The sequence below is a fragment of the Phyllobates terribilis genome, unplaced genomic scaffold (assembly GCF_046119375.1).
Source record: "Phyllobates terribilis strain yellow unplaced genomic scaffold, ASM4611937v1 Scaffold_404__1_contigs__length_1715579, whole genome shotgun sequence".
NCBI lineage: Eukaryota > Metazoa > Chordata > Amphibia > Anura > Dendrobatidae > Phyllobates > Phyllobates terribilis.
In genome coordinates, this window is record NW_027363164.1 from 260183 (window position 1) to 280318 (window position 20136).

General features: G+C 44.5%; 14 non-coding genes across 14 annotated transcripts; all 14 read right to left on the reverse strand.

Moving 5' to 3' along the window:
* Positions 1-1007: 1007 nt before the first annotated feature.
* Positions 1008-1198, reverse strand: LOC141225612 (U2 spliceosomal RNA). The gene has a single exon (XR_012292883.1). It is a non-coding gene; the product is annotated as a U2 spliceosomal RNA (small nuclear RNA).
* Positions 1199-2313: 1115 nt separating this feature from the next.
* Positions 2314-2504, reverse strand: LOC141225212 (U2 spliceosomal RNA). Its single transcript, XR_012292491.1, has one exon. It is a non-coding gene; the product is annotated as a U2 spliceosomal RNA (small nuclear RNA).
* A 1115-nt stretch (positions 2505-3619) lies between these two features.
* On the reverse strand, positions 3620-3810 carry LOC141225213 (U2 spliceosomal RNA). The gene has a single exon (XR_012292492.1). It is a non-coding gene; the product is annotated as a U2 spliceosomal RNA (small nuclear RNA).
* A 1115-nt stretch (positions 3811-4925) lies between these two features.
* Positions 4926-5116, reverse strand: LOC141225214 (U2 spliceosomal RNA). Its single transcript, XR_012292493.1, has one exon. It is a non-coding gene; the product is annotated as a U2 spliceosomal RNA (small nuclear RNA).
* Positions 5117-6231: 1115 nt separating this feature from the next.
* On the reverse strand, positions 6232-6422 carry LOC141225215 (U2 spliceosomal RNA). The gene has a single exon (XR_012292494.1). It is a non-coding gene; the product is annotated as a U2 spliceosomal RNA (small nuclear RNA).
* A 1109-nt stretch (positions 6423-7531) lies between these two features.
* Positions 7532-7722, reverse strand: LOC141225216 (U2 spliceosomal RNA). The gene has a single exon (XR_012292495.1). It is a non-coding gene; the product is annotated as a U2 spliceosomal RNA (small nuclear RNA).
* A 1115-nt stretch (positions 7723-8837) lies between these two features.
* Positions 8838-9028, reverse strand: LOC141225217 (U2 spliceosomal RNA). The gene has a single exon (XR_012292496.1). It is a non-coding gene; the product is annotated as a U2 spliceosomal RNA (small nuclear RNA).
* A 1115-nt stretch (positions 9029-10143) lies between these two features.
* Positions 10144-10334, reverse strand: LOC141225218 (U2 spliceosomal RNA). Its single transcript, XR_012292497.1, has one exon. It is a non-coding gene; the product is annotated as a U2 spliceosomal RNA (small nuclear RNA).
* Positions 10335-11443: 1109 nt separating this feature from the next.
* LOC141225219 (U2 spliceosomal RNA) lies at positions 11444-11634 on the reverse strand. The gene has a single exon (XR_012292498.1). It is a non-coding gene; the product is annotated as a U2 spliceosomal RNA (small nuclear RNA).
* A 1115-nt stretch (positions 11635-12749) lies between these two features.
* Positions 12750-12940, reverse strand: LOC141225589 (U2 spliceosomal RNA). The gene has a single exon (XR_012292860.1). It is a non-coding gene; the product is annotated as a U2 spliceosomal RNA (small nuclear RNA).
* A 1115-nt stretch (positions 12941-14055) lies between these two features.
* LOC141225221 (U2 spliceosomal RNA) lies at positions 14056-14246 on the reverse strand. Its single transcript, XR_012292500.1, has one exon. It is a non-coding gene; the product is annotated as a U2 spliceosomal RNA (small nuclear RNA).
* Positions 14247-15361: 1115 nt separating this feature from the next.
* On the reverse strand, positions 15362-15552 carry LOC141225222 (U2 spliceosomal RNA). The gene has a single exon (XR_012292501.1). It is a non-coding gene; the product is annotated as a U2 spliceosomal RNA (small nuclear RNA).
* Positions 15553-16667: 1115 nt separating this feature from the next.
* LOC141225527 (U2 spliceosomal RNA) lies at positions 16668-16858 on the reverse strand. The gene has a single exon (XR_012292799.1). It is a non-coding gene; the product is annotated as a U2 spliceosomal RNA (small nuclear RNA).
* A 1115-nt stretch (positions 16859-17973) lies between these two features.
* Positions 17974-18166, reverse strand: LOC141225633 (U2 spliceosomal RNA). Its single transcript, XR_012292904.1, has one exon. It is a non-coding gene; the product is annotated as a U2 spliceosomal RNA (small nuclear RNA).
* Between the last annotated feature and the right edge of the window lie 1970 nt (positions 18167-20136).

Below are 20136 nucleotides of genomic sequence, written 5' to 3' on the forward strand. Positions count from 1 at the left end.
TCCCTTACATGCCTGCACTTTTCGGCTTGCTGCTGCTGCAATCCACGCGTTTTAGATCTGCATAACTCCACCTCTTTAAACACAGCACCTTCACCCCCTGCTGTTCCCACCCGCCTCAACACCGTTGGAAGGGAGGAGAACCAATTAAGGCGGGGAGTGGGGTGGAACGAGCAGCTGTCTACCCTTAGCAGGAGGGCTCCTGATTACATACCTCTCCTGCTGCTGCTGCTGCTGGCTGTCCAGCAGCAGACTGAAGGTGGCTGCTGCTGTGCACAGGTATATAAAGGCTCAGAGTCTATTATGACACGCGCAGCCAGCGTTCCATTGCCACATTCCATCTACTGCAGGCAGGATACCTGGCTGGCTGAATGTCGCTGAGAAGCTCACAGAGACCGCCATAAGCAACAGTTTAACAGAATGCCACAGACTAATCAACCAAACTTTTTGGGTTGGGTTCTCTTTTATAGTCTGCAGGCATTAAATGAAAGAAGTCAGTGTTCCAGCAGAAGGAGACAACGTTTCAGAAAAGGCATTGTAGCAAACCAAAAAAGAAATTTTAAGCGCAGCAGAGTAACCAGCGCACATACCTGTTAGCTCAGGTGAGTTTAAAAGGCTGCTGTTGATAACAAGGGCATTTGCTAAATAGATGGTGTGTGTGCAACAATATACTGAAAGGTCAATTATATTGTGCAGCTTATCTCACCACCTGTAGTTATTTAGGTGAAAGCTCCAAAATGCTTGCCTAATATGTCTGTTTATCCAAAAGGAAGTAAAAAGGGAGAGCTAGAAAGATAGCATTGCATCACATTACATGGCAATGCAATGCACAGTTGCTGAAGTTGAACCAAAATGAGCTTGTAATCTGGCTTCTGCAACTTTGAACATGAAAAATCCAATGAGGAGAAGAAAAGCAAAGCCAAAGAGTCCATCCCAAAATCCGACAAACAAGCAAAATGAACAAAAAACATTGAATTCAATTCTTTCTGATTTTAGAAACTGCATTAAAGAAGGGGTGCACCGGTCCTGGAGATACTGCAATACCAGGTCAATGCGTGGAGTGGACAGAGCAAGCTCTTTTTCCATCTCCCTGTTCTAAAAATCAATTTAATATATGGTCCCCAGATAGGGGACGTATCAGATATTAAACTGATAAGAACAGATACTACACTTGATCTTAGCCAAAAGGCCGAGAAGCGATAACCAGAATTGGTTTCAAACTACGGAGCCACCCAAGGATCCTGAAAAGTCCATTTGTGGAGATGAGCTCCTGGACTCCAGTTAAGAAGACATGTTGTCAACCTCTAGATCCCTTACATGCCTGCACTTTTCGGCTTGCTGCTGCTGCAATCCACGCGTTTTAGATCTGCATAACTCCACCTCTTTAAACACAGCACCTTCACCCCCTGCTGTTCCCACCCGCCTCAACACCGTTGGAAGGGAGGAGAACCAATTAAGGCGGGGGGTGGGGTGGAACGAGCAGCTGTCTACCCTTAGCAGGAGGGCTCCTGATTACATACCTCTCCTGCTGCTGCTGCTGCTGGCTGTCCAGCAGCAGACTGAAGGTGGCTGCTGCTGTGCACAGGTATATAAAGGCTCAGAGCCTATTATGACACGCGCAGCCAGCGTTCTATTGCCACATTCCATCTACTGCAGGCAGGATACCTGGCTGGCTGAATGTCGCTGAGAAGCTCACAGAGACCGCCATAAGCAACAGTTTAACAGAATGCCACAGACTAATCAACCAAACTTTTTGGGTTGGGTTCTCTTTTATAGTCTGCAGGCATTAAATGAAAGAAGTCAGTGTTCCAGCAGAAGGAGACAACGTTTCAGAAAAGGCATTGTAGCAAACCAAAAAAGAAATTTTAAGCGCAGCAGAGTAACCAGCGCACATACCTGTTAGCTCAGGTGAGTTTAAAAGGCTGCTGTTGATAACAAGGGCATTTGCTAAATAGATGGTGTGTGTGCAACAATATACTGAAAGGTCAATTATATTGTGCAGCTTATCTCACCACCTGTAGTTATTTAGGTGAAAGCTCCAAAATGCTTGCCTAATATGTCTGTTTATCCAAAAGGAAGTAAAAAGGGAGAGCTAGAAAGATAGCATTGCATCACATTACATGGCAATGCAATGCACAGTTGCTGAAGTTGAACCAAAATGAGCTTGTAATCTGGCTTCTGCAACTTTGAACATGAAAAATCCAATGAGGAGAAGAAAAGCAAAGCCAAAGAGTCCATCCCAAAATCCGACAAACAAGCAAAATGAACAAAAAACATTGAATTCAATTCTTTCTGATTTTAGAAACTGCATTAAAGAAGGGGTGCACCGGTCCTGGAGATACTGCAATACCAGGTCAATGCGTGGAGTGGACAGAGCAAGCTCTTTTTCCATCTCCCTGTTCTAAAAATCCATTTAATATATGGTCCCCAGATAGGGGACGTATCAGATATTAAACTGATAAGAACAGATACTACACTTGATCTTAGCCAAAAGGCCGAGAAGCGATAACCAGAATTGGTTTCAAACTACGGAGCCACCCAAGGATCCTGAAAAGTCCATTTGTGGAGATGAGCTCCTGGACTCCCGTTAAGAAGACATGTTGTCAACCTCTAGATCCCTTACATGCCTGCACTTTTCGGCTTGCTGCTGCTGAAATCCACGCGTTTTAGATCTGCATAACTCCACCTCTTTAAACACAGCACCTTCACCCCCTGCTGTTCCCACCCGCCTCAACACCGTTGGAAGGGAGGAGAACCAATTAAGGCGGGGGGTGGGGTGGAACGAGCAGCTGTCTACCCTTAGCAGGAGGGCTCCTGATTACATACCTCTCCTGCTGCTGCTGCTGCTGGCTGTCCAGCAGCAGACTGATGGTGGCTGCTGCTGTGCACAGGTATATAAAGGCTCAGAGCCTATTATGACATGCGCAGCCAGCGTTCCATTGCCACATTCCATCTACTGCAGGCAGGATACCTGGCTGGCTGAATGTCGCTGAGAAGCTCACAGAGACCGCCATAAGCAACAGTTTAACAGAATGCCACAGACTAATCAACCAAACTTTTTGGGTTGGGTTCTCTTTTATAGTCTGCAGGCATTAAATGAAAGAAGTCAGTGTTCCAGCAGAAGGAGACAACGTTTCAGAAAAGGCATTGTAGCAAACCAAAAAAGAAATTTTAAGCGCAGCAGAGTAACCAGCGCACATACCTGTTAGCTCAGGTGAGTTTAAAAGGCTGCTGTTGATAACAAGGGCATTTGCTAAATAGATGGTGTGTGTGCAACAATATACTGAAAGGTCAATTATATTGTGCAGCTTATCTCACCACCTGTAGTTATTTAGGTGAAAGCTCCAAAATGCTTGCCTAATATGTCTGTTTATCCAAAAGGAAGTAAAAAGGGAGAGCTAGAAAGATAGCATTGCATCACATTACATGGCAATGCAATGCACAGTTGCTGAAGTTGAACCAAAATGAGCTTGTAATCTGGCTTCTGCAACTTTGAACATGAAAAATCCAATGAGGAGAAGAAAAGCAAAGCCAAAGAGTCCATCCCAAAATCCGACAAACAAGCAAAATGAACAAAAAACATTGAATTCAATTCTTTCTGATTTTAGAAACTGCATTAAAGAAGGGGTGCACCGGTCCTGGAGATACTGCAATACCAGGTCAATGCGTGGAGTGGACAGAGCAAGCTCTTTTTCCATCTCCCTGTTCTAAAAATCCATTTAATATATGGTCCCCAGATAGGGGACGTATCAGATATTAAACTGATAAGAACAGATACTACACTTGATCTTAGCCAAAAGGCCGAGAAGCGATAACCAGAATTGGTTTCAAACTACGGAGCCACCCAAGGATCCTGAAAAGTCCATTTGTGGAGATGAGCTCCTGGACTCCCGTTAAGAAGACATGTTGTCAACCTCTAGATCCCTTACTTGCCTGCACTTTTCGGCTTGCTGCTGCTGCAATCCACGCGTTTTAGATCTGCATAACTCCACCTCTTTAAACACAGCACCTTCACCCCCTGCTGTTCCCACCCGCCTCAACACCGTTGGAAGGGAGGAGAACCAATTAAGGCGGGGGGTGGGGTGGAACGAGCAGCTGTCTACCCTTAGCAGGAGGGCTCCTGATTACATACCTCTCCTGCTGCTGCTGCTGCTGGCTGTCCAGCAGCAGACTGAAGGTGGCTGCTGCTGTGCACAGGTATATAAAGGCTCAGAGCCTATTATGACATGCGCAGCCAGCGTTCCATTGCCACATTCCATCTACTGCAGGCAGGATACCTGGCTGGCTGAATGTCGCTGAGAAGCTCACAGAGACCGCCATAAGCAACAGTTTAACAGAATGCCACAGACTAATCAACCAAACTTTTTGGGTTGGGTTCTCTTTTATAGTCTGCAGGCATTAAATGAAAGAAGTCAGTGTTCCAGCAGAAGGAGACAACGTTTCAGAAAAGGCATTGTAGCAAACCAAAAAAGAAATTTTAAGCGCAGCAGAGTAACCAGCGCACATACCTGTTAGCTCAGGTGAGTTTAAAAGGCTGCTGTTGATAACAAGGGCATTTGCTAAATAGATGGTGTGTGTGCAACAATATACTGAAAGGTCAATTATATTGTGCAGCTTATCTCACCACCTGTAGTTATTTAGGTGAAAGCTCCAAAATGCTTGCCTAATATGTCTGTTTATCCAAAAGGAAGTAAAAAGGGAGAGCTAGAAAGATAGCATTGCATCACATTACATGGCAATGCAATGCACAGTTGCTGAAGTTGAACCAAAATGAGCTTGTAATCTGGCTTCTGCAACTTTGAACATGAAAAATCCAATGAGGAGAAGAAAAGCAAAGCCAAAGAGTCCATCCCAAAATCCGACAAACAAGCAAAATGAACAAAAAACATTGAATTCAATTCTTTCTGATTTTAGAAACTGCATTAAAGAAGGGGTGCACCGGTCCTGGAGATACTGCAATACCAGGTCAATGCGTGGAGTGGACAGAGCAAGCTCTTTTTCCATCTCCCTGTTCTAAAAATCCATTTAATATATGGTCCCCAGATAGGGGACGTATCAGATATTAAACTGATAAGAACAGATACTACACTTGATCTTAGCCAAAAGGCCGAGAAGCGATAACCAGAATTGGTTTCAAACTACGGAGCCACCCAAGGATCCTGAAAAGTCCATTTGTGGAGATGAGCTCCTGGACTCCCGTTAAGAAGACATGTTGTCAACCTCTAGATCCCTTACATGCCTGCACTTTTCGGCTTGCTGCTGCTGCAATCCACGCGTTTTAGATCTGCATAACTCCACCTCTTTAAACACAGCACCTTCACCCCCTGCTGTTCCCACCCGCCTCAACACCGTTGGAAGGGAGGAGAACCAATTAAGGCGGGGGGTGGGGTGGAACGAGCAGCTGTCTACCCTTAGCAGGAGGGCTCCTGATTACATACCTCTCCTGCTGCTGCTGCTGCTGGCTGTCCAGCAGCAGACTGAAGGTGGCTGCTGCTGTGCACAGGTATATAAAGGCTCAGAGCCTATTATGACACACGCAGCCAGCGTTCCATTGCCACATTCCATCTACTGCAGGCAGGATACCTGGCTGGCTGAATGTCGCTGAGAAGCTCACAGAGACCGCCATAAGCAACAGTTTAACAGAATGCCACAGACTAATCAACCAAACTTTTTGGGTTGGGTTCTCTTTTATAGTCTGCAGGCATTAAATGAAAGAAGTCAGTGTTCCAGCAGAAGGAGACAACGTTTCAGAAAAGGCATTGTAGCAAACCAAAAAAGAAATTTTAAGCGCAGCAGAGTAACCAGCGCACATACCTGTTAGCTCAGGTGAGTTTAAAAGGCTGCTGTTGATAACAAGGGCATTTGCTAAATAGATGGTGTGTGTGCAACAATATACTGAAAGGTCAATTATATTGTGCAGCTTATCTCACCACCTGTAGTTATTTAGGTGAAAGCTCCAAAATTCTTGCCTAATATGTCTGTTTATCCAAAAGGAAGTAAAAAGGGAGAGCTAGAAAGATAGCATTGCATCACATTACATGGCAATGCAATGCACAGTTGCTGAAGTTGAACCAAAATGAGCTTGTAATCTGGCTTCTGCAACTTTGAACATGAAAAATCCAATGAGGAGAAGAAAAGCAAAGCCAAAGAGTCCATCCCAAAATCCGGCAAACAAGCAAAATGAACAAAAAACATTGAATTCAATTCTTTCTGATTTTAGAAACTGCATTAAAGAAGGGGTGCACCGGTCCTGGAGATACTGCAATACCAGGTCAATGCGTGGAGTGGACAGAGCAAGCTCTTTTTCCATCTCCCTGTTCTAAAAATCCATTTAATATATGGTCCCCAGATAGGGGACGTATCAGATATTAAACTGATAAGAACAGATACTACACTTGATCTTAGCCAAAAGGCCGAGAAGCGATAACCAGAATTGGTTTCAAACTACGGAGCCACCCAAGGATCCTGAAAAGTCCATTTGTGGAGATGAGCTCCTGGACTCCCGTTAAGAAGACATGTTGTCAACCTCTAGATCCCTTACATGCCTGCACTTTTCGGCTTGCTGCTGCTGCAATCCACGCGTTTTAGATCTGCATAACTCCACCTCTTTAAACACAGCACCTTCACCCCCTGCTGTTCCCACCCGCCTCAACACCGTTGGAAGGGAGGAGAACCAATTAAGGCGGGGGGTGGGGTGGAACGAGCAGCTGTCTACCCTTAGCAGGAGGGCTCCTGATTACATACCTCTCCTGCTGCTGCTGGCTGTCCAGCAGCAGACTGAAGGTGGCTGCTGCTGTGCACAGGTATATAAAGGCTCAGATCCTATTATGACACGCGCAGCCAGCGTTCCATTGCCACATTCCATCTACTGCAGGCAGGATACCTGGCTGGCTGAATGTCGCTGAGAAGCTCACAGAGACCGCCATAAGCAACAGTTTAACAGAATGCCACAGACTAATCAACCAAACTTTTTGGGTTGGGTTCTCTTTTATAGTCTGCAGGCATTAAATGAAAGAAGTCAGTGTTCCAGCAGAAGGAGACAACGTTTCAGAAAAGGCATTGTAGCAAACCAAAAAAGAAATTTTAAGCGCAGCAGAGTAACCAGCGCACATACCTGTTAGCTCAGGTGAGTTTAAAAGGCTGCTGTTGATAACAAGGGCATTTGCTAAATAGATGGTGTGTGTGCAACAATATACTGAAAGGTCAATTATATTGTGCAGCTTATCTCACCACCTGTAGTTATTTAGGTGAAAGCTCCAAAATGCTTGCCTAATATGTCTGTTTATCCAAAAGGAAGTAAAAAGGGAGAGCTAGAAAGATAGCATTGCATCACATTACATGGCAATGCAATGCACAGTTGCTGAAGTTGAACCAAAATGAGCTTGTAATCTGGCTTCTGCAACTTTGAACATGAAAAATCCAATGAGGAGAAGAAAAGTAAAGCCAAAGAGTCCATCCCAAAATCCGACAAACAAGCAAAATGAACAAAAAACATTGAATTCAATTCTTTCTGATTTTAGAAACTGCATTAAAGAAGGGGTGCACCGGTCCTGGAGATACTGCAATACCAGGTCAATGCGTGGAGTGGACAGAGCAAGCTCTTTTTCCATCTCCCTGTTCTAAAAATCCATTTAATATATGGTCCCCAGATAGGGGACGTATCAGATATTAAACTGATAAGAACAGATACTACACTTGATCTTAGCCAAAAGGCCGAGAAGCGATAACCAGAATTGGTTTCAAACTACGGAGCCACCCAAGGATCCTGAAAAGTCCATTTGTGGAGATGAGCTCCTGGACTCCCGTTAAGAAGACATGTTGTCAACCTCTAGATCCATTACATGCCTGCACTTTTCGGCTTGCTGCTGCTGCAATCCACGCGTTTTAGATCTGCATAACTCCACCTCTTTAAACACAGCACCTTCACCCCCTGCTGTTCCCACCCGCCTCAACACCGTTGGAAGGGAGGAGAACCAATTAAGGCGGGGGGTGGGGTGGAACGAGCAGCTGTCTACCCTTAGCAGGAGGGCTCCTGATTACATACCTCTCCTGCTGCTGCTGCTGCTGGCTGTCCAGCAGCAGACTGAAGGTGGCTGCTGCTGTGCACAGGTATATAAAGGCTCAGAGCCTATTATGACATGCGCAGCCAGCGTTCCATTGCCACATTCCATCTACTGCAGGCAGGATACCTGGCTGGCTGAATGTCGCTGAGAAGCTCACAGAGACCGCCATAAGCAACAGTTTAACAGAATGCCACAGACTAATCAACCAAACTTTTTGGGTTGGGTTCTCTTTTATAGTCTGCAGGCATTAAATGAAAGAAGTCAGTGTTCCAGCAGAAGGAGACAACGTTTCAGAAAAGGCATTGTAGCAAACCAAAAAAGAAATTTTAAGCGCAGCAGAGTAACCAGCGCACATACCTGTTAGCTCAGGTGAGTTTAAAAGGCTGCTGTTGATAACAAGGGCATTTGCTAAATAGATGGTGTGTGTGCAACAATATACTGAAAGGTCAATTATATTGTGCAGCTTATCTCACCACCTGTAGTTATTTAGGTGAAAGCTCCAAAATGCTTGCCTAATATGTCTGTTTATCCAAAAGGAAGTAAAAAGGGAGAGCTAGAAAGATAGCATTGCATCACATTACATGGCAATGCAATGCACAGTTGCTGAAGTTGAACCAAAATGAGCTTGTAATCTGGCTTCTGCAACTTTGAACATGAAAAATCCAATGAGGAGAAGAAAAGCAAAGCCAAAGAGTCCATCCCAAAATCCGACAAACAAGCAAAATGAACAAAAAACATTGAATTCAATTCTTTCTGATTTTAGAAACTGCATTAAAGAAGGGGTGCACCGGTCCTGGAGATACTGCAATACCAGGTCAATGCGTGGAGTGGACAGAGCAAGCTCTTTTTCCATCTCCCTGTTCTAAAAATCCATTTAATATATGGTCCCCAGATAGGGGACGTATCAGATATTAAACTGATAAGAACAGATACTACACTTGATCTTAGCCAAAAGGCCGAGAAGCGATAACCAGAATTGGTTTCAAACTACGGAGCCACCCAAGGATCCTGAAAAGTCCATTTGTGGAGATGAGCTCCTGGACTCCCATTAAGAAGACATGTTGTCAACCTCTAGATCCCTTACATGCCTGCACTTTTCGGCTTGCTGCTGCTGCAATCCACGCGTTTTAGATCTGCATAACTCCACCTCTTTAAACACAGCACCTTCACCCCCTGCTGTTCCCACCCGCCTCAACACCGTTGGAAGGGAGGAGAACCAATTAAGGCGGGGGGTGGGGTGGAACGAGCAGCTGTCTACCCTTAGCAGGAGGGCTCCTGATTACATACCTCTCCTGCTGCTGCTGCTGCTGGCTGTCCAGCAGCAGACTGAAGGTGGCTGCTGCTGTGCACAGGTATATAAAGGCTCAGAGCCTATTATGACACACGCAGCCAGCGTTCCATTGCCACATTCCATCTACTGCAGGCAGGATACCTGGCTGGCTGAATGTCGCTGAGAAGCTCACAGAGACCGCCATAAGCAACAGTTTAACAGAATGCCACAGACTAATCAACCAAACTTTTTGGGTTGGGTTCTCTTTTATAGTCTGCAGGCATTAAATGAAAGAAGTCAGTGTTCCAGCAGAAGGAGACAACGTTTCAGAAAAGGCATTGTAGCAAACCAAAAAAGAAATTTTAAGCGCAGCAGAGTAACCAGCGCACATACCTGTTAGCTCAGGTGAGTTTAAAAGGCTGCTGTTGATAACAAGGGCATTTGCTAAATAGATGGTGTGTGTGCAACAATATACTGAAAGGTCAATTATATTGTGCAGCTTATCTCACCACCTGTAGTTATTTAGGTGAAAGCTCCAAAATTCTTGCCTAATATGTCTGTTTATCCAAAAGGAAGTAAAAAGGGAGAGCTAGAAAGATAGCATTGCATCACATTACATGGCAATGCAATGCACAGTTGCTGAAGTTGAACCAAAATGAGCTTGTAATCTGGCTTCTGCAACTTTGAACATGAAAAATCCAATGAGGAGAAGAAAAGCAAAGCCAAAGAGTCCATCCCAAAATCCGGCAAACAAGCAAAATGAACAAAAAACATTGAATTCAATTCTTTCTGATTTTAGAAACTGCATTAAAGAAGGGGTGCACCGGTCCTGGAGATACTGCAATACCAGGTCAATGCGTGGAGTGGACAGAGCAAGCTCTTTTTCCATCTCCCTGTTCTAAAAATCCATTTAATATATGGTCCCCAGATAGGGGACGTATCAGATATTAAACTGATAAGAACAGATACTACACTTGATCTTAGCCAAAAGGCCGAGAAGCGATAACCAGAATTGGTTTCAAACTACGGAGCCACCCAAGGATCCTGAAAAGTCCATTTGTGGAGATGAGCTCCTGGACTCCCGTTAAGAAGACATGTTGTCAACCTCTAGATCCCTTACATGCCTGCACTTTTCGGCTTGCTGCTGCTGCAATCCACGCGTTTTAGATCTGCATAACTCCACCTCTTTAAACACAGCACCTTCACCCCCTGCTGTTCCCACCCGCCTCAACACCGTTGGAAGGGAGGAGAACCAATTAAGGCGGGGGGTGGGGTGGAACGAGCAGCTGTCTACCCTTAGCAGGAGGGCTCCTGATTACATACCTCTCCTGCTGCTGCTGGCTGTCCAGCAGCAGACTGAAGGTGGCTGCTGCTGTGCACAGGTATATAAAGGCTCAGAGCCTATTATGACACGCGCAGCCAGCGTTCCATTGCCACATTCCATCTACTGCAGGCAGGATACCTGGCTGGCTGAATGTCGCTGAGAAGCTCACAGAGACCGCCATAAGCAACAGTTTAACAGAATGCCACAGACTAATCAACCAAACTTTTTGGGTTGGGTTCTCTTTTATAGTCTGCAGGCATTAAATGAAAGAAGTCAGTGTTCCAGCAGAAGGAGACAACGTTTCAGAAAAGGCATTGTAGCAAACCAAAAAAGAAATTTTAAGCGCAGCAGAGTAACCAGCGCACATACCTGTTAGCTCAGGTGAGTTTAAAAGGCTGCTGTTGATAACAAGGGCATTTGCTAAATAGATGGTGTGTGTGCAACAATATACTGAAAGGTCAATTATATTGTGCAGCTTATCTCACCACCTGTAGTTATTTAGGTGAAAGCTCCAAAATGCTTGCCTAATATGTCTGTTTATCCAAAAGGAAGTAAAAAGGGAGAGCTAGAAAGATAGCATTGCATCACATTACATGGCAATGCAATGCACAGTTGCTGAAGTTGAACCAAAATGAGCTTGTAATCTGGCTTCTGCAACTTTGAACATGAAAAATCCAATGAGGAGAAGAAAAGCAAAGCCAAAGAGTCCATCCCAAAATCCGACAAACAAGCAAAATGAACAAAAAACATTGAATTCAATTCTTTCTGATTTTAGAAACTGCATTAAAGAAGGGGTGCACCGGTCCTGGAGATACTGCAATACCAGGTCAATGCGTGGAGTGGACAGAGCAAGCTCTTTTTCCATCTCCCTGTTCTAAAAATCCATTTAATATATGGTCCCCAGATAGGGGACGTATCAGATATTAAACTGATAAGAACAGATACTACACTTGATCTTAGCCAAAAGGCCGAGAAGCGATAACCAGAATTGGTTTCAAACTACGGAGCCACCCAAGGATCCTGAAAAGTCCATTTGTGGAGATGAGCTCCTGGACTCCCGTTAAGAAGACATGTTGTCAACCTCTAGATCCCTTACATGCCTGCACTTTTCGGCTTGCTGCTGCTGCAATCCACGCGTTTTAGATCTGCATAACTCCACCTCTTTAAACACAGCACCTTCACCCCCTGCTGTTCCCACCCGCCTCAACACCGTTGGAAGGGAGGAGAACCAATTAAGGCGGGGGGTGGGGTGGAACGAGCAGCTGTCTACCCTTAGCAGGAGGGCTCCTGATTACATACCTCTCCTGCTGCTGCTGCTGCTGGCTGTCCAGCAGCAGACTGAAGGTGGCTGCTGCTGTGCACAGGTATATAAAGGCTCAGAGCCTATTATGACACGCGCAGCCAGCGTTCCATTGCCACATTCCATCTACTGCAGGCAGGATACCTGGCTGGCTGAATGTCGCTGAGAAGCTCACAGAGACCGCCATAAGCAACAGTTTAACAGAATGCCACAGACTAATCAACCAAACTTTTTGGGTTGGGTTCTCTTTTATAGTCTGCAGGCATTAAATGAAAGAAGTCAGTGTTCCAGCAGAAGGAGACAACGTTTCAGAAAAGGCATTGTAGCAAACCAAAAAAGAAATTTTAAGCGCAGCAGAGTAACCAGCGCACATACCTGTTAGCTCAGGTGAGTTTAAAAGGCTGCTGTTGATAACAAGGGCATTTGCTAAATAGATGGTGTGTGTGCAACAATATACTGAAAGGTCAATTATATTGTGCAGCTTATCTCACCACCTGTAGTTATTTAGGTGAAAGCTCCAAAATGCTTGCCTAATATGTCTGTTTATCCAAAAGGAAGTAAAAAGGGAGAGCTAGAAAGATAGCATTGCATCACATTACATGGCAATGCAATGCACAGTTGCTGAAGTTGAACCAAAATGAGCTTGTAATCTGGCTTCTGCAACTTTGAACATGAAAAATCCAATGAGGAGAAGAAAAGGAAAGCCAAAGAGTCCATCCCAAAATCCGACAAACAAGCAAAATGAACAAAAAACATTGAATTCAATTCTTTCTGATTTTAGAAACTGCATTAAAGAAGGGGTGCACCGGTCCTGGAGATACTGCAATACCAGGTCAATGCGTGGAGTGGACAGAGCAAGCTCTTTTTCCATCTCCCTGTTCTAAAAATCCATTTAATATATGGTCCCCAGATAGGGGACGTATCAGATATTAAACTGAGAAGAACAGATACTACACTTGATCTTAGCCAAAAGGCCGAGAAGCGATAACCAGAATTGGTTTCAAACTACGGAGCCACCCAAGGATCCTGAAAAGTCCATTTGTGGAGATGAGCTCCTAGACTCCCGTTAAGAAGACATGTTGTCAACCTCTAGATCCCTTACATGCCTGCACTTTTCGGCTTGCTGCTGCTGCAATCCACGCGTTTTAGATCTGCATAACTCCACCTCTTTAAACACAGCACCTTCACCCCCTGCTGTTCCCACCCGCCTCAACACCGTTGGAAGGGAGGAGAACCAATTAAGGCGGGGGGTGGGGTGGAACGAGCAGCTGTCTACCCTTAGCAGGAGGGCTCCTGATTACATACCTCTCCTGCTGCTGCTGCTGCTGGCTGTCCAGCAGCAGACTGAAGGTGGCTGCTGCTGTGCACAGGTATATAAAGGCTCAGAGCCTATTATGACACGCGCAGCCAGCGTTCCATTGCCACATTCCATCTACTGCAGGCAGGATACCTGGCTGGCTGAATGTCGCTGAGAAGCTCACAGAGACCGCCATAAGCAACAGTTTAACAGAATGCCACAGACTAATCAACCAAACTTTTTGGGTTGGGTTCTCTTTTATAGTCTGCAGGCATTAAATGAAAGAAGTCAGTGTTCCAGCAGAAGGAGACAACGTTTCAGAAAAGGCATTGTAGCAAACCAAAAAAGAAATTTTAAGCGCAGCAGAGTAACCAGCGCACATACCTGTTAGCTCAGGTGAGTTTAAAAGGCTGCTGTTGATAACAAGGGCATTTGCTAAATAGATGGTGTGTGTGCAACAATATACTGAAAGGTCAATAATATTGTGCAGCTTATCTCACCACCTGTAGTTATTTAGGTGAAAGCTCCAAAATGCTTGCCTAATATGTCTGTTTATCCAAAAGGAAGTAAAAAGGGAGAGCTAGAAAGATAGCATTGCATCACATTACATGGCAATGCAATGCACAGTTGCTGAAGTTGAACCAAAATGAGCTTGTAATCTGGCTTCTGCAACTTTGAACATGAAAAATCCAATGAGGAGAAGAAAAGCAAAGCCAAAGAGTCCATCCCAAAATCCGACAAACAAGCAAAATGAACGAAAAACATTGAATTCAATTCTTTCTGATTTTAGAAACTGCATTAAAGAAGGGGTGCACCGGTCCTGGAGATACTGCAATACCAGGTCAATGCGTGGAGTGGACAGAGCAAGCTCTTTTTCCATCTCCCTGTTCTAAAAATCCATTTAATATATGGTCCCCAGATAGGGGACGTATCAGATATTAAACTGATAAGAACAGATACTACACTTGATCTTAGCCAAAAGGCCGAGAAGCGATAACCAGAATTGGTTTCAAACTACGGAGCCACCCAAGGATCCTGAAAAGTCCATTTGTGGAGATGAGCTCCTGGACTCCCGTTAAGAAGACATGTTGTCAACCTCTAGATCCCTTACATGCCTGCACTTTTCGGCTTGCTGCTGCTGCAATCCACGCGTTTTAGATCTGCATAACTCCACCTCTTTAAACACAGCACCTTCACCCCCTGCTGTTCCCACCCGCCTCAACACCGTTGGAAGGGAGGAGAACCAATTAAGGCGGGGGGTGGGGTGGAACGAGCAGCTGTCTACCCTTAGCAGGAGGGCTCCTGATTACATACCTCTCCTGCTGCTGCTGCTGCTGGCTGTCCAGCAGCAGACTGAAGGTGGCTGCTGCTGTGCACAGGTATATAAAGGCTCAGAGCCTATTATGACACGCGCAGCCAGCGTTCCATTGCCACATTCCATCTACTGCAGGCAGGATACCTGGCTGGCTGAATGTCGCTGAGAAGCTCACAGAGACCGCCATAAGCAACAGTTTAACAGAATGCCACAGACTAATCAACCAAACTTTTTGGGTTGGGTTCTCTTTTATAGTCTGCAGGCATTAAATGAAAGAAGTCAGTGTTCCAGCAGAAGGAGACAACGTTTCAGAAAAGGCATTGTAGCAAACCAAAAAAGAAATTTTAAGCGCAGCAGAGTAACCAGCGCACATACCTGTTAGCTCAGGTGAGTTTAAAAGGCTGCTGTTGATAACAAGGGCATTTGCTAAATAGATGGTGTGTGTGCAACAATATACTGAAAGGTCAATTATATTGTGCAGCTTATCTCACCACCTGTAGTTATTTAGGTGAAAGCTCCAAAATGCTTGCCTAATATGTCTGTTTATCCAAAAGGAAGTAAAAAGGGAGAGCTAGAAAGATAGCATTGCATCACATTACATGGCAATGCAATGCACAGTTGCTGAAGTTGAACCAAAATGAGCTTGTAATCTGGCTTCTGCAACTTTGAACATGAAAAATCCAATGAGGAGAAGAAAAGCAAAGCCAAAGAGTCCATCCCAAAATCCGACAAACAAGCAAAATGAACAAAAAACATTGAATTCAATTCTTTCTGATTTTAGAAACTGCATTAAAGAAGGGGTGCACCGGTCCTGGAGATACTGCAATACCAGGTCAATGCGTGGAGTGGACAGAGCAAGCTCTTTTTCCATCTCCCTGTTCTAAAAATCCATTTAATATATGGTCCCCAGATAGGGGACGTATCAGATATTAAACTGATAAGAACAGATACTACACTTGATCTTAGCCAAAAGGCCGAGAAGCGATAACCAGAATTGGTTTCAAACTACGGAGCCACCCAAGGATCCTGAAAAGTCCATTTGTGGAGATGAGCTCCTGGACTCCCGTTAAGAAGACATGTTGTCAACCTCTAGATCCCTTACATGCCTGCACTTTTCGGCTTGCTGCTGCTGCAATCCACGCGTTTTAGATCTGCATAACTCCACCTCTTTAAACACAGCACCTTCACCCCCTGCTGTTCCCACCCGCCTCAACACCGTTGGAAGGGAGGAGAACCAATTAAGGCGGGGGGTGGGGTGGAACGAGCAGCTGTCTACCCTTAGCAGGAGGGCTCCTGATTACATACCTCTCCTGCTGCTGCTGCTGCTGGCTGTCCAGCAGCAGACTGAAGGTGGCTGCTGCTGTGCACAGGTATATAAAGGCTCAGAGCCTATTATGACACGCGCAGCCAGCGTTCCATTGCCACATTCCATCTACTGCAGGCAGGATACCTGGCTGGCTGAATGTCGCTGAGAAGCTCACAGAGACCGCCATAAGCAACAGTTTAACAGAATGCCACAGACTAATCAACCAAACTTTTTGGGTTGGGTTCTCTTTTATAGTCTGCAGGCATTAAATGAAAGAAGTCAGTGTTCCAGCAGAAGGAGACAACGTTTCAGAAAAGGCATTGTAGCAAACCAAAAAAGAAATTTTAAGCGCAGCAGAGTAACCAGCGCACATACCTGTTAGCTCAGGTGAGTTTAAAAGGCTGCTGTTGATAACAAGGGCATTTGCTAAATAGATGGTGTGTGTGCAACAATATACTGAAAGGTCAATTATATTGTGCAGCTTATCTCACCACCTGTAGTTATTTAGGTGAAAGCTCCAAAATGCTTGCCTAATATGTCTGTTTATCCAAAAGGAAGTAAAAAGGGAGAGCTAGAAAGATAGCATTGCATCACATTACATGGCAATGCAATGCACAGTTGCTGAAGTTGAACCAAAATGAGCTTGTAATCTGGCTTCTGCAACTTTGAACATGAAAAATCCAATGAGGAGAAGAAAAGCAAAGCCAAAGAGTCCATCCCAAAATCCGACAAACAAGCAAAATGAACAAAAAACATTGAATTCAATTCTTTCTGATTTTAGAAACTGCATTAAAGAAGGGATGCACCGGTCCTGGAGATACTGCAATACCAGGTCAATGCGTGGAGTGGACAGAGCAAGCTCTTTTTCCATCTCCCTGTTCTAAAAATCCATTTAATATATGGTCCCCAGATAGGGGACGTATCAGATATTAAACTGATAAGAACAGATACTACACTTGATCTTAGCCAAAAGGCCGAGAAGCGATAACCAGAATTGGTTTCAAACTACGGAGCCACCCAAGGATCCTGAAAAGTCCATTTGTGGAGATGAGCTCCTGGACTCCCGTTAAGAAGACATGTTGTCAACCTCTAGATCCCTTACATGCCTGCACTTTTCGGCTTGCTGCTGCTGCAATCCACGCGTTTTAGATCTGCATAACTCCACCTCTTTAAACACAGCACCTTCACCCCCTGCTGTTCCCACCCGCCTCAACACCGTTGGAAGGGAGGAGAACCAATTAAGGCGGGGGGTGGGGTGGAACGAGCAGCTGTCTACCCTTAGCAGGAGGGCTCCTGATTACATACCTCTCCTGCTGCTGCTGCTGCTGGCTGTCCAGCAGCAGACTGAAGGTGGCTGCTGCTGTGCACAGGTATATAAAGGCTCAGAGCCTATTATGACACGCGCAGCCAGCGTTCCATTGCCACATTCCATCTACTGCAGGCAGGATACCTGGCTGGCTGAATGTCGCTGAGAAGCTCACAGAGACCGCCATAAGCAACAGTTTAACAGAATGCCACAGACTAATCAACCAAACTTTTTGGGTTGGGTTCTCTTTTATAGTCTGCAGGCATTAAATGAAAGAAGTCAGTGTTCCAGCAGAAGGAGACAACGTTTCAGAAAAGGCATTGTAGCAAACCAAAAAAGAAATTTTAAGCGCAGCAGAGTAACCAGCGCACATACCTGTTAGCTCAGGTGAGTTTAAAAGGCTGCTGTTGATAACAAGGGCATTTGCTAAATAGATGGTGTGTGTGCAACAATATACTGAAAGGTCAATTATATTGTGCAGCTTATCTCACCACCTGTAGTTATTTAGGTGAAAGCTCCAAAATGCTTGCCTAATATGTCTGTTTATCCAAAAGGAAGTAAAAAGGGAGAGCTAGAAAGATAGCATTGCATCACATTACATGGCAATGCAATGCACAGTTGCTGAAGTTGAACCAAAATGAGCTTGTAATCTGGCTTCTGCAACTTTGAACATGAAAAATCCAATGAGGAGAAGAAAAGCAAAGCCAAAGAGTCCATCCCAAAATCCGACAAACAAGCAAAATGAACAAAAAACATTGAATTCAATTCTTTCTGATTTTAGAAACTGCATTAAAGAAGGGGTGCACCGGTCCTGGAGATACTGCAATACCAGGTCAATGCGTGGAGTGGACAGAGCAAGCTCTTTTTCCATCTCCCTGTTCTAAAAATCCATTTAATATATGGTCCCCAGATAGGGGACGTATCAGATATTAAACTGATAAGAACAGATTTTTTATTTTTTTTTCCCTCAGATGGGGAAATCCACGGTCTATAGTCACGACCAAAGGAACTTCCTTCCAAACAGCTGCATCATCTCAACGACACAAATGCTGCTCCCATCATCACCGGAAAATTTTTATTTCTTCTTTTTAAACCTTACACAGAAAACAAGATCAAGAAGTATTTACAAAATATCTCCACTTTTTAACTTTCCATATTCCCTCCGCATCCACTTCCCCTCTCCTCTTTTTGTCCCATAGGAAACACACATACATCTTCCCCATAATCACCTTCACACTATCCTTTACAGCAATTTCCTTCCTTTTAAACACATACACATTCCTCACATCCCATAACACTTCCTTTATACACGCAAGCATCAACCACAAGACTCTTTCCTTCGTCCCATCACATATTCCCAAACCAAACATAAACAACTCAAAGGACAACAAATTCACACCACACAATTCTTTACACAAAGGCCCCATTCTCCCAATCACATCTCTAGCATACTGGCAATTCCAAAAAACATGCAACACACTTTCCCTTCCACCACAGCCATTTCTTGGACACGTTTCACTCCTCACTAAACCTCTATTCCTCTGAAACTCTCTTACTGGCAACACTCCATGCAAAGACTGCCACACAACCTCACTCTGCTTATTTGTCATACCACCCATCCGCACCTTCTTCCATACTTTTTGCACATCACACCCTCTCACCAAATTTATTCCACTCTCCATTTCTCTACACTCAATCATCCTGTACACAGCCTTCTTATTTCCCAACAACCTCACATCCACATCACACAACTCATACTTCACCAAAAACTTATAAACCCACACATACCACACGGGCACCTCAAAAGCAACCGGACACCGCAAATCCCTCTCTCTCCACTTCAAACGAAAAGAATAAGCCCCAAATAAATATCCACACATACATGAAAACTTTCCATCGCCCATAATCACTTTCAGCACAAACACCACAATATTCACACCCAAAAAAACTTCTAAATTTGGAAAACCCAAACCACCTTTCTCCATACGCTTCACCAACACTTCCCTCCGCGCCCTCTCCATTTTAGAATTCCACAAAAAAACAAACAAAATCCTATTCAATCCTCTCAAAACCATATAACCTGGTGGAAACACAACTGCAACATATAAAAAAATAGGCAACACCACGCTTTTAATGACTAAGATTTTTCCAAAGAAAGTAAGGCTTCTCAACTTCCAAAAACATAACTTCTTTTCAACCTTCTCTTTCGCGTCATCCCAACTTTCTTTCCCATCCAATCTTTCTGAAAACTTCACTCCCAAAACCTTAATGGGCCCACTCACTACATTCACACCTACATCTCTACTCAAAATACCACTTCCAAAAACCTTACACTCACTCTTTTCCCAATTCACTTTAAATGCAGACGCACCACAAAAGATAGACACTAACAACTTCACCCGCCTCACCGAACATTCAGAATCACATAATACACACACGTCATCCATATAACCACTCACCTTCCACTCTCTTCCTCCACCTCCCGGCACTTGCACACCTCGAACCACTTTATCCTTCCTCAACATACACAACAAAGGTTCAATTGCACAAATAAAAGCCACAGGGGATAACGGACACCCCTGCCTCACGCCCGAATGCACATTCACTCTCCTACCGACATAACCGTTCATTAAAACACAACTATAAATATCTGTATATAGACTTCTCACTCTCCCAACAAAATCAGCAGGAAAACCCATTCTCAGCAACACTCTAAACAAAAAACCATGCGACAACCTATCATACGCCTTTTCAAAATCCAGGCTCAACAAAAACACACTCTTCTTCCGGCTCATACAATCCCATAGACAATCTCTCAATATACACACACACTCGTGAATCCGTCTCCCAGGTACTGCACAACACTGCTCATCCCCAATCACACTCTCTATCACATCACGCATCCTATTTGCCATTAATTTTGCGTAGATCTTATAATCACAGTTCAATAATGTTATT